We start from the raw sequence: 12,596 nt of genomic DNA, 5'->3' as shown, positions 1-12,596 counted from the left end.
AAATTGTATTTGATACTTGTGATGAATTTAAATTTTCGTAGTTTAGTGATATGGTATTTACACATTATTAATATTTATACGTGATATTATTTAAATAATTTTTACCACACTGGTTCTTATAAAAATAAGGGTAAATTTAGAGAAATATGTTCATATATAGTCATTACCATAAAAAATGACATCTTGTTTTGTTTAGCCGATTAGTTTCAGTCGATTTCGGTGTTCAAAATTTTCACGTAATGCTCCATTTAGATTCTGATAAATGATGGCTTTGGGTTTTTAGGTGCTTGCATGTATTTTGATCACTGATATTTATTGGCAAGAATGTCAAATATTCATATTAATTAACCAAAACTATTACACTATCTAGTCCTTAAGTCCTTTCTTAAGTGTTACATTTTATGGCTTTTTCATTTCGATACACATGATAATGGTTTTCAATTTTGTGTTATTCAGTATACTCAGCTAATAATGGAACAAGCTTCAGCTAATAATGGAACACGCAAAACTGCACTTTAACCATTCAGGCTGAATCACATCAAACACTTTTAGAAGCTTAGGGCAGGTGGTAATACCAAACAAATTCATTGACTATACCATTTTATTGCAGTTTCATTGTTTGGCAGGCAAAAAATAACAATATTCTGTGGTGTATGTGAACTACGAGAATTTTAATCTCAAAAAAGTCGTCGGTTAGTTCAGTAGAGCCATCCATGGTGTGACTAGCAAAGTTCGGTATGTTATGAGTTACTAAAACTGAACAAAGTTTTTGCTGAAAATGAAAAGGTACATAGAAAATATATCTAAAGTCATCCTCTTTCATGAACACGCATATGCAAGGATGCAAAAATTATGAACAATACATTGTTACAGCTCCGCCCAGCATATTCACCAGACATAGTGTTTTGTGATTACCACTTGTGCAGTTCGGGCAATCACGGCTTTGTTAGCACATGGTTTTGAAATGCTGAAGAAATGCAAAGAATGATTCGATGGTTGGATCCCTAATAAACCAAAATCATTCTTTCGGCATGTATAAAGGAAGGAACATATTTCGATTAATATACATTTTACCAATTTTCTGAATAAATACCTTTTTAGTGAAGAAACTGTCAGATTACTTGCTTGCATGTGCCTGCCTTGATATATGGATATGTTCCGAATAGGGCTGCACTTTGATTATTACTGACTTTATGCTGGAGAAATCAGATTGTGGTTATTTTTAACATAATTTAACCACATAATCACGCATTTTAACCATTTACTAGTGCTATAACTAAGATCTCCTATCGCACTTTTCTTACGTTTTTTTAAAAAGCTCTTGTTATGACTGCAAAGGGCGTCTATCTTATTCAACTACTGCAATAATAATTTTATATAATCCCGAAGACCAAGAAATCGTTTAAACATATAGAAGGTAAAATTATCTAGAGTTGCAACAGCTAGCCAGAGCTCTAGTGGTTCTTTTCCATAAGTTTGGTGTTCAACTGGTGTGAGCAGTTATCATATGGTATTTGGTGATAGTGTAGATATGATGCATATTTGCTGGCATATGTTTTATTATTCTTGAGTTTAACAAATCATTGTTTAATTATCAAATATCGATCAAAATATCAAATCATTTAATTATATTGAATATAATATTTCCTAGAGTTGCGATAACTAGCCGGAGCTGTAGAGGTTCTATTCTAAAAGTTTGCGTCATTTTTTACAAGACTTCAATGCTCAACTATTATAAAAAGAGGAGCAGAAGAAACTACGATAACTATAAGTGCTCCAATGAGATATCATGAACGATGTGTAATATATGGACACATAGTCCAGCTGGCTTTGGTCAGCTCAATATTGGATGGATGCTGGCTACAAGAAGTAGGTTAATAAAGTCGAGGTTTTAGTCACTCCACAAGGCTATTTTAAGAGAAAACATAGAAAGGGTTATAATTTCAACAGAAACAAAATAATGACAAAAACAAAGACTAATTATTTAGAGGATCACGAAAATTCAGTCAATGAGTTAGGAAGCCTTAGTCGGATAAATAGGGGTGGTTAGAGAATGATAAGTTGAATTTTGTATTTTCAAGTTATGAATAGCCAGTCTTATATAAGAAGGAGCATTGTTGTAATGAAAAAAGAATATGATTTTGGTAACTGATTTCGACTTTTTAAAAGAATAGCTTAACACAAAGTCTGTTAACACTAAAATAACATTAATTATTGATAGTTTGCTTTAACATACTATCAATAATTCTCTAGCCCAGGGAATTATTATTAAAGAAACTTTTTTTTAGCAGCCGTGGTATATTAATTACTCTGAGTAGATAACGTTAATATCAATTATTTCGTTCATATTTGAATTAAGAATTTCAATTAAAATTACAGTTTCAAATATATTATTTACTTCTTTACTATTAAATAAGTTTCAAATTAAGTTTCATAATTGAAGCTCTCTCTAAAAAATAAAGATTACACACATTACACACATTACACTAACATATTGAATAATAAATATAACATTGCTTAAATTCAGTTTATTACCTTCGTCAAACGATAAAGGAAAAAAAAATATGTTGGAATAGAGTTACTTGCATGCATGTTGCATCAGAAATATCTGTTGGTAAAAATGCTTAGAAAGTATTTATGTATACAATTGTTAAGCAATCCAACCTAACTGTTACATTCGATGATTTCGACTTTGAGTACTGGTCATAGACTAACAGTTTTTTATTTAATATAATTGGGTTATTCAGTAAAATAGACGCTAGTTATGGAATGTTCGAAGTTACAATTTAAACACGTATTACTTTTGAACACATTTCTTTTTCTATTTGTATTAAACTATTGCCAAAACCTAAACTATAGGGATGGCAGTGGTGTTACCTACAGACGAGGCTTGGGCAGTCGATAGTGCTCGTCTGAAGTGAACGATAGTCAGACACTGAATGATTGAAAATACCCTTTAATAATATCCCAGATCAACGTCTCGGTTGCAACTCTAGTTGGCGCTGCTGGCATCCCGCCCGTGTTTAACATCTGGGATTATATTTCTGGGTACTTTGTTAACCGTTATTCCACGATGTAAAATTCGACATGCCTCAAGGTTGTTACACTATTAACATCATTTGAACAAGCTAAATGACATATTGTTCGAGAATGACTAACAATAACGTTAACGAGTAACATTCTCAATGACCACCTATTGTATAACAATGCTTAGCCTCACATGTCCAAAGTTGCGCTTGCTTACGATTCAATAAATTATACTGATTAAATATATTGTACCATTGATTCTCAATAATTATTTCTAAATAATGATCGGAGCACATTCAAGTATCATATTTGAGGTGATGTATTAAACAAAATAAATGTTGCTGCATAAGATATTATCAAATCCATCTAGACTAAATAAATTTATCTGATATTATTTGAAGTCTATATCGAACTACACATTAACTACATATTAAATATTGCTCAAAAATTACTTATGTTTCAATCTGCATTTTATCACAGTAATTGAATAATAAGTGCTTTGCGTTGTGCTTTTTTTGAGGATCTAGAAAACCTTTTTGTACTGGTTTTGATTAAAATTTTAGATTGCCTTAGATGTTTGAGATTATGGGCGAACTATTAGAATATTAATAAATTCAAATTTATAGGCAAACTTTCCTAAGCCTGGTAATATAGCTGGTACAAAATCCACTCAGGTATATTCTGTTTTTAATTAGTGTTAATATGTTCTCCGATCAAAGCCTGTAACATCAGTATAATCGATAAGTTTAGCGAAAAATTGCGATCTTTATTAATTGGCACGTACTTTGGCGAAGTCTGTGGTTAATTATAAAAATTTTCCTATCTGTTGCATGTCATTAGCATATAGATTGGTGATGATTACCATGTAAATTAACGGAAGAGATATTGCGTTGACATTAACCTTGCTTCATACACATTTGTGTTAGAATTGTTATTCACTTGAACAAATATCAGATTATCTTATTACATCAATATTATCTATGATATAGTATAGCGAAAAAATGAAATGAGATATAAGTTCTTAAAAATGTAATATTAAATATATGTTATTCGATTGGTTCCAACATCCATAATTTTTTTTTGTTTTATGCTTTTGCTCAGTCTTTTTGATTGGGCCGAGGTTTTTCCTGAAATATACTTCTCTTCCGAAGTACTTCTGTGATATATTCATCACAGGTTCATTTAGGTCTCGCTCTGATTTTTTCTACTCCATCTTTGTTTCCGGTGTTATATCCTTCATGTGCTTTAAGTGTCCCCATCAATTGCGTTGGCTCATGTACTCTTCCATAGATTATATATTGAGTTTTTTCATTATATTTTTATTCTGTCCATTTTTATCATGCCCCTTACTCTGTTGTGATATTTATTTCATTTCAGTAATTGACAGGCCCCCGTTTCGCAACCGAATATTAGGGTTCATTTCCTTTTTATTAATGAATTTCTAATTTATAGCGAATTACAAGTTCATGGGTCTTCCAGTTGTGACATTCATTTCCAGCCTCTGGGTTCGATTACTTTCGATTTTTATATCCAAATACATAGATGCATTTACTTGTTCTATTTTTACACCTTCAGTTTGGATATTCTGGCTATATTCTGCCTCTTGCCAATATGACTCGTCTTGTTTTTGTTCACTATTATTCCATATTCTCTTGGCACCATATTATATCCCATCTGTTTAAGCTTTCTCTAAGTGTACTGGGCTATTGATTGTTATTATTACATCTCTTGTAAAAAATCGTACCGACATTTCTATTTTTTTCCATATTTGTTTACCCTCTATGTAGTATTGTTTTGGCGATAGTATATCTCTTTTTAATCTGTTAAATACCTTCCAAATCAATGCCAGCTAAATATATCTGTTTTTTGAGGTTGAACTTGTTCCTCTACTTACTTCACTCTAACCGCTTAAAGTTAAGCTACTTCTTCCTTTCAGAATCCGCTCTACGATGTCGTTAGTTGTAGCTGTAAATATTACAGTCCTCTTTATATGTCGATTTAAGTATAAAATCAATAAGTGCTATTTGCCAGTCTTGTGTTCCTTTCTCAATACTTTATTGTAAGTTTCCACTAATAGTTCAGTAGTCCTCTTACCACTTTTTTTCAGCATTCCAGGTACTATCTTATCTTGATCCTTTTCTTTTTCATCTTTCAATTTGTAATTCTTCCATACATTTTTAGGGTAAAGTTTATGGCTCGTTGAATGGAGGTGAGACGAAATGAAACAGTGGTGATTACATTATGTGACCGTTATTGATTTATATAATATAATAATGTGGAAAATACTAGTAATAAAAAGGATCGGCGCTGGGTTTACCTGTTGACGAGGCTTGGGCAGTCGATGGTGGCACCTCTGAACTCAATGCTGGCCAGATACTGAATGATCCAAAGTACTCTTCAATTATCTCCCAGATAAATGTCTCGGGGTTGCCAGCTATTCGTTATCGGGTTCTAGTTGGCGCTGCTGGCACCCCTCCCATGTTCAACATCTGGAATTATATTTCTGGGTGTTTTGTAGACCGTTATTCCACGATGTCGACATGCCTCAAGGTCGCTACACACCCTTTAATTTTTCAACTTTTATAACATATGTTCTCTTACCTCCTTTCTTATTGATAGATATATGTTTTTGGTATATTCCTTAGCATGGACGAAATTATTTCTGAATGTATCCCGTTCATCTCTTCTTGACCATTTAATCTTCAGTTATAATGTCTAATCTTTATTTTTTTTGTAATTATATGCTTTGTCTGCAAGTTTTCCCATAGGATTTTTTTAGGTTTTATGGTTTTGTTTGCTATTGTGTGTAATTGTCTGTAGACATGAATTTGTAAATGGAAATGAAGCAAATAGGTAAGACCAGGGGTTCTCGATCTTCTAAGTTGATCTTTCGATAGAACCTATAACGAAGCATCATTAATATTATTCGAAAGAATGAGGCCAACAATAAAACAGAATAGCACAATCTCAAATTTTCAGTTTTAATTTATAAAAATATACTCGAACATCAGGTTCATAAAATAACAGATACTCTTGATCATTCTTTGGAAGAAAAATGAGTATGCTGTGCAGTTTTCCTGGATGATCACAAACCTTTGACAATGCTTAGTATTCAGGGCTTGATAAATTATCTCCAACAGACTGCTCAGAAAAACAAAATTATGAATCTACTCAATATAGGTGGTATACCTAGACTGTAGTAAATTACAAGAAAGTGGTAGCTAATTTTTCTGATGAAATAACACTATTAGTAGTAGAAAGTATCTATGAAGTTCAGGTAGTTTCTGAGTAATAAACTGATCCAAACAATGCCGAATAAAGCTAAACGAATTTAATCTGCTTCAATCAATTTTATCAACTATAAACGAAAATATCACTAATATTGAAGATAAAGTTACTGTATCATATAAGAATAGTGCCAAATATTTAGATATGACATAGGATAGCAAATTGAAATGAAAACAATGTGTTAAAATAAATATAACCGAGTTGAAATTCTTCTTGGAATGATATTTAAAATATCAATGTATATAATGTATATAGTGTATATAGTGAATATAAGGAATTTTCAAATATTCCTCAATACGATATTATAAAATAAGCAAAAAAGACCTGCATAGTCTCTATCTCTATGAAAACCCAGTGGCTCTGCAGCTAACTAGATGGATAATACATTGTTTGCAGACTGAAGAGGACTCTTGGAATTTGAGTAATAGTGCGCAAGTGAAAGTTGTATAAAGTGAAAGGAGACAACAACAGTTTATCGTTAAATGAGCTATAGTATACGTAAATACATAAGTGTTAGGAATATATTAATAGATGTTCTAGAGACTATTTGTATATAGAATTATATTGAAAAAAACACTACATTATTTCATCAAAGATATTTCACTCATTTATCTTTGTTTTCAATAGAGTATAAATGTTCAAGTCAAAGAATTCCCTTTTTAATTATTCTTTGTTCTTAATTGAAGTTGTTAGAAGTGTTGAAATCTCATAATCTTGAACTTGCTTTTTATTGTTTCAGTAACGTGTATAGTGTAGCTGTTCTAGTGTGAAATAATACGGCTTCCGGCCACGTAAGTAATAGAAAAAGATAAACTTTTAATAGTTATAATAAGTAAAATGCATTCGACAATTATAAACATCACAGTTATTGTTCTTTACTGTAAGTTACAAATCATATTAAATATATAGCGTATATTGCTATAATACATTTTGAATAAGGATATGTTTGATTGTTAAACTAGGTTAACTTAAGTGTTGCGTATTTTTAGTTACAAATCCAGAATTATACACTTTGTTAAATTGGTTCACCAATATTTTATTGACGCTCTAGTGTCGAATAAATCTGTTGGAACTATTCGTATTATACCAGAGTTGAAGTTGAAAATTCGTAAGGTTTCAAGTAGTAGCTTTACAGTTTTATAATTTTTTTTTACAATTTCAAAATAATTTCTGCCAAATGCTCAAAATATTTTAATAGCAGTTTCGCAACCCAATCCATTAGTAGATATTTATGTTCTAGAGTACATTATGATATCGAATAATTTAATTTTGTTGTAATATAAGTTTCAAATGTAGTACTAATAAAAAGTGTTTGTTCGCTATTGGTTCTAATGTTTGTAAATAATGTTTATATAAATGTTTATAAATAATGATAATTGAATTGAGCTTGTTTGAAACAAAATTGGATCCTGGAATAGATGACTTTTAGGTGGAAGGAATATCCAACTGTATTTTTTATTAAACAACGCGCTTTATTTTATTCAGTCTATTTTTACGTTCGAAATTTTAAAATAATGAAAATATAGTTAACAACTTTTAGGAAAAACATAACTGTATTCCTCAAGATACTGTTTTTCAAGAATGATATATTTAGTCTGTGATTATAACTTTTTATAATTTTTATTATACTGGCCACTTCTTCATTTGCGTCAAGCATCTTTTCCTAGAAAATTCTGTTGAGGTCTGTAAAGAGCCAGTAGTCATTGGAGATCTGGTTTGAGTCATATGGTCGGTAGAAATGCTATTGGTTCAATTTGGCTAAAAGGTGTAACATAAAATTAATTTTGGTATTGTGTGCTTCCAATTTTCTCTGTTAAATAATAAGTAATTTTATTATTTTGACAAACATACACTTAAAATAAAGAAATGCTTTTGTTGTTGATGTTGATCTTTCGATAGAACCAATAACGAAGGATCATTAATATTATTCGAGAGAATGAGGCCAACATTAAAACAGAATAGCACAATCTCAAAATTTCAGTTTTAATTTATAAAAAAATACTCGATCATCAGGGTCATAGAATAACAGATACCCTTGATCATTCTTTGGAAGAAAAATAAATATGCTGTGCAGTTTTCCTGGATGATCACAAACCTTTGACAATGCTTAGTATTCAGGGCTTGATAAATTAAATAAATAAACTGCTTCCAAAGCAATATGTAGATATATTAGCATTCTGTATCTCCAACAGCCTGCTTAGAAAAACAAAATTAACAACTTTTAAGTAAAACACTACTGTATTCTTCAAGATACTGTTTTTTAAGAATTATATATTTAGTCTATAACTAACTTTTTATAATTTTTATTATACTGACCACTTCTTCATTTGCGTCAAGCATCTTTTCCTAGAATATTCTGTTGAGGTCTGTAAAGAGCCAGTAGTCATTGGAGATCTGATTTGAATTATATGGTCGGTAGAAATGCTATTGGTTCAATTTGGCAAAAATGTGTAACATAAAATTAATTTTTGTATTGTCTGCTTCCAATTTTCTCTGTTAAATAATATGTAATGTTATTATCTTGACAAACATACACTTAAAATAAAGAAATGCTTTTAATATAACCACAAGTCTCGCAAACAGCAACACGTAGCTATGAAATCTGTCATACTGGTTTATAACAAATGCGCATGATCAGTTATCTTGATACAATACGATATTACATATTGTCGCAAGGAATAATTCTTTTCTGATGTTACAGATATTATAAACACTTAAGTGACCTAACAGATTATATCCCTAAACTATACAAAAAGTCACGTTTTTCTTAACTTTAATAGACAATTCAAATATAATTGCATCGCAACATAAGATGTATGTGGATATAATCTATTTCTGGCTCCCAAATATTTTTCGGATTATCTCTTCGACAGACAAACGTGGAAAAATCGCCCTTTTCGACGTTGCAATTTCATTGGATGGATCCCGTTCAAACAGTTTCGCAAGTGGGAAACTTCCCGAAACCACCAAGTTGGCAACAAGGAGCGCGACCGTATACGAGATCTAAAAATAGCTCGGCAGCTTCAGCAGCTAACCTGAAAATTTTATTGTGAAGGCCGCGTCTGTCTGGCTCCAAGAACATCTGAATAGGAAATCTTCGATTAAATGTGGAGCATAGAGATTTTTTGTGTGGGCGGCGCAATGAAAAACTCCTATAAAATATAAAATTAGATTATATCTAACTTAAGAAAAAAACGTATTTGTGCCCTGTTAGATTTTTTCCACTGTTTTCGGCTACCTAATGGTAATAGCTGACATTATTTTTGTCTTTTCACGGAATTGAAAAGGCTGAAAATAATTTTTTTATTTTATTTTGCTGTTATTCAATTTGTCTTATATTTTTGTCTGAGTATATAACATTAAATATTTATGCATAATTTATTTTGTTTATTTCATATGTCAATTACTTTCCAAGGATTTACAAAATATGGTGTTACTGTGTATAAAATTGCATCGAATATTTTTGTAACCGACTTCATATTAAAGCTACACTGACAGGCTTCATTTTCAGTAGTGTTGGGAACTATCGATTGAAATCGACTGTCGACTGTTTAGTTATTGACTACTTTTTATTTTCGACTGTCGCTATTTTTGGTTCGACTGATTTTACTATTTTTTACCAATGACTGTTTTCGGTCGCTATTTTCGGTCCGACTGATTTTGTTACTATTTACTATCGACTGTTTCAGTCGTGTATTATTAGTTACTATTTTTGATTCTACTGGTTTCATTCTACTGATTTTTAACGTTCTGGCTCTGTCGTCTTGGCCGCGACCTTGAGAAAAATGTACCCAAATTATCCTTACATAAATTTATATGCAATATATATCGTTTTATGATTTTTTGGTAGTTTGCTTATAATAATAACAATATATTGTATATTAATAGAGCAGCATTTTGGAACGATAATTTTCAAGTTGTTAAGGTAATAGGGTAAAAAGATTAAAATTGTGAATGATAAATAGTAAATTACTTTTGACCGTTTTTAAAGCAATTATAGGTAATATTTCGATTACTGCTATTTTTGTTTTGTTAATAGCAGTATATTTTTGTTAAAAATATTTCGGTTCAATAATAAATAATATGTTAAATGTTAGTTCGGTTCCAACCATCGTAGGGTGAAGACGAATTTTCAATACGCTGCAAGCTCTAGAAAGATACCTTTCTTAAAAAAACACCCAGTATTTTATTACGGTTATTTAATTGAGTATTAAAAAATGCATAACAGATGCGGCTATCCGTCTCTCAGTGGACCTAAAGTGTAGTGAATGCGTGTCTACGTGACTAGGCAAAAAGACTGCATTATATTTATATTAGTGTTTTAAAATTATTTTCCCTTATTTTACCACAGTCCTTTTGAAATTCATTTATAGTATTTTTGATCAAAAACTAGTGCAAAAAATAATACTTGAGTGAAAAGTGAACTGCGTGAAATAAACAGTGTATTTATTTAATTTTTTTTATCTTTGGAAGTAAATAAAAAAAAATTAACAATCTAAAAATGGCAAACCATAGCGATTCAACAAAATCACCTGCACACTATGATATAAAATTAGAACAACCATCTATAAAGCAAACCCCACAAACAGAATGGACTACAGTCATTAACAAAAAACGATTGAGAAGCCAATAAGAAGAAATGGCGAGGAAACAAACAAGGATCAGTGACTGTTGGATACGGAAACCAATAGAGACAAAAAACAGCTTTAGCAACCTGTCGGAAGGAATTGAAGAAAATATACAACCAAGCCCTGAAAAAGCTGCTCCCAAACCATCACCAATAACAGTCTATAAGGTAGTAGTAATAAAACACATCCATGACCTATTGAAAACCATCACTACTAACTACACAATTAAAAAAGTGAGCCATGGAACAATAAAAATCCAATTGTTCGAAGCGGAGCAATTTAAAGTTCTAGTGAAAAAATTAGATGAAAGAAACACCCTATACTATACATTCAGGCAAAATCCGAGAGAACATTTGAATTCGTATTAAAACGATTACATCACGGGATGGACTTTAACACCATCAAGGTAGTCCTAGCTGAAAAAGGCCACGAGGTCGTAAATGTTCACAATATACGACATCGCACGACAAAAAAACCTCTGCCTATGTTCTATATTGATTTAAAACCTAATGGAAATAATAAGGCGATGTATGAAATCAGAAAATTGGAAAATAATATTATTAAATGCGAATCACCACATACAAAAAGGATTATACCACAATGCACGAGGTGTCAAGCGCACGGGCACACAAAAACTTACTGTCGCAAATCATTCAGATGCGTAAAATATGCAGGAGAACACAAAACAGGAGATTGTACTCGTAAAGTTCGCGATGATAAAGTGAAATGTGCTAACTGTAATGGAAATCATTCAGCAAACTACAAGGGTTGCGCAGTTCACAAGCAACTACAGCAGAAATTCTATCCTGCCTTAAGAGAAAAAAGGCAACAACAGCAATAAAAACAATCCAAACCTACTAGTCTACCCACCAGACCAAGTCAACCGGACATAACTTAAGCAAAAATGGTTGAAAATGGTTCAGCACAAAATCGAAAAATCACATCACAATCTACTGAAACTGGCAGCAACATTTCTAGATTAGAAAATATGATGGCCAAACTAATAGATCAAATGAGTACGATGCTTGGTCTACTCACAACCGTCGTTAGCAAACTTACCTAATGCCTGAAACTATTAGCTACAAAATCGCTGTCTGGAATGCCAATGGGCTCCAAAAACATGACAGGGAACTAAAAATGTTCGTAACTGAACAAAATATTGACGTTATGATGGTTTCCGAAACACACTTTACGTACAAACATTATTTGAAAATTCCCAAATATAAACTTTATCATACAAATTACCCCGATGCTAAAGCACATGCAGGTACAGCCATAATCATTCGAGATGATATAAAGCATTTCGAAAACGAAATATTCCTCAAAGACTACAGAACATTTTCAAGAATTCTTTAGTACGCTAGGTAATAGATTTATAGCTGGAGGAGGTTACAATGCAAAACATTTAATGTGGGGTTCAGGAATAATAACCTCAAAAGGTAGAGAACTGCTAAAAGCAATAAAGACAGATAATTTACAACATATCTCTACTGGTGAACCAACATATTGACCTTGAGAAATAAGATATTATAGATTTCTGTATTACAAAAAATATTGATACAAAAAAGTGTTATACAGAATCATGCTTCTTCTGATCATTCACCAATAACAGTAACAATTTCTTAAAAAATTACCATCAAAGATAAACCCCCT

At 31.5% G+C, this 12,596-nt stretch overlaps 1 protein-coding gene across 2 annotated transcripts in view; it reads left to right on the top strand.

The window, feature by feature from the left end:
- Positions 1–12,596, top strand: part of LOC143204882 (uncharacterized) — a 259,151-nt gene that overhangs the window by 56,870 nt on the left and 189,685 nt on the right. For both annotated transcript variants that reach the window (XM_076417799.1, XM_076417800.1), the window contains exon 2: positions 7,055–7,106. The gene's annotated coding sequence lies outside the window, so the exon portion shown is untranslated. The remainder of the gene's footprint in view (positions 1–7,054; positions 7,107–12,596) is intronic.

The sequence above is a fragment of the Rhynchophorus ferrugineus genome, unplaced genomic scaffold (genome assembly GCF_030347505.1).
Source record: "Rhynchophorus ferrugineus isolate W39M unplaced genomic scaffold, kcgeb_rfMv2 rfM11, whole genome shotgun sequence".
NCBI lineage: Eukaryota > Metazoa > Arthropoda > Insecta > Coleoptera > Curculionidae > Rhynchophorus > Rhynchophorus ferrugineus.
This window is presented reverse-complemented; position numbering and strand designations above follow the sequence as displayed.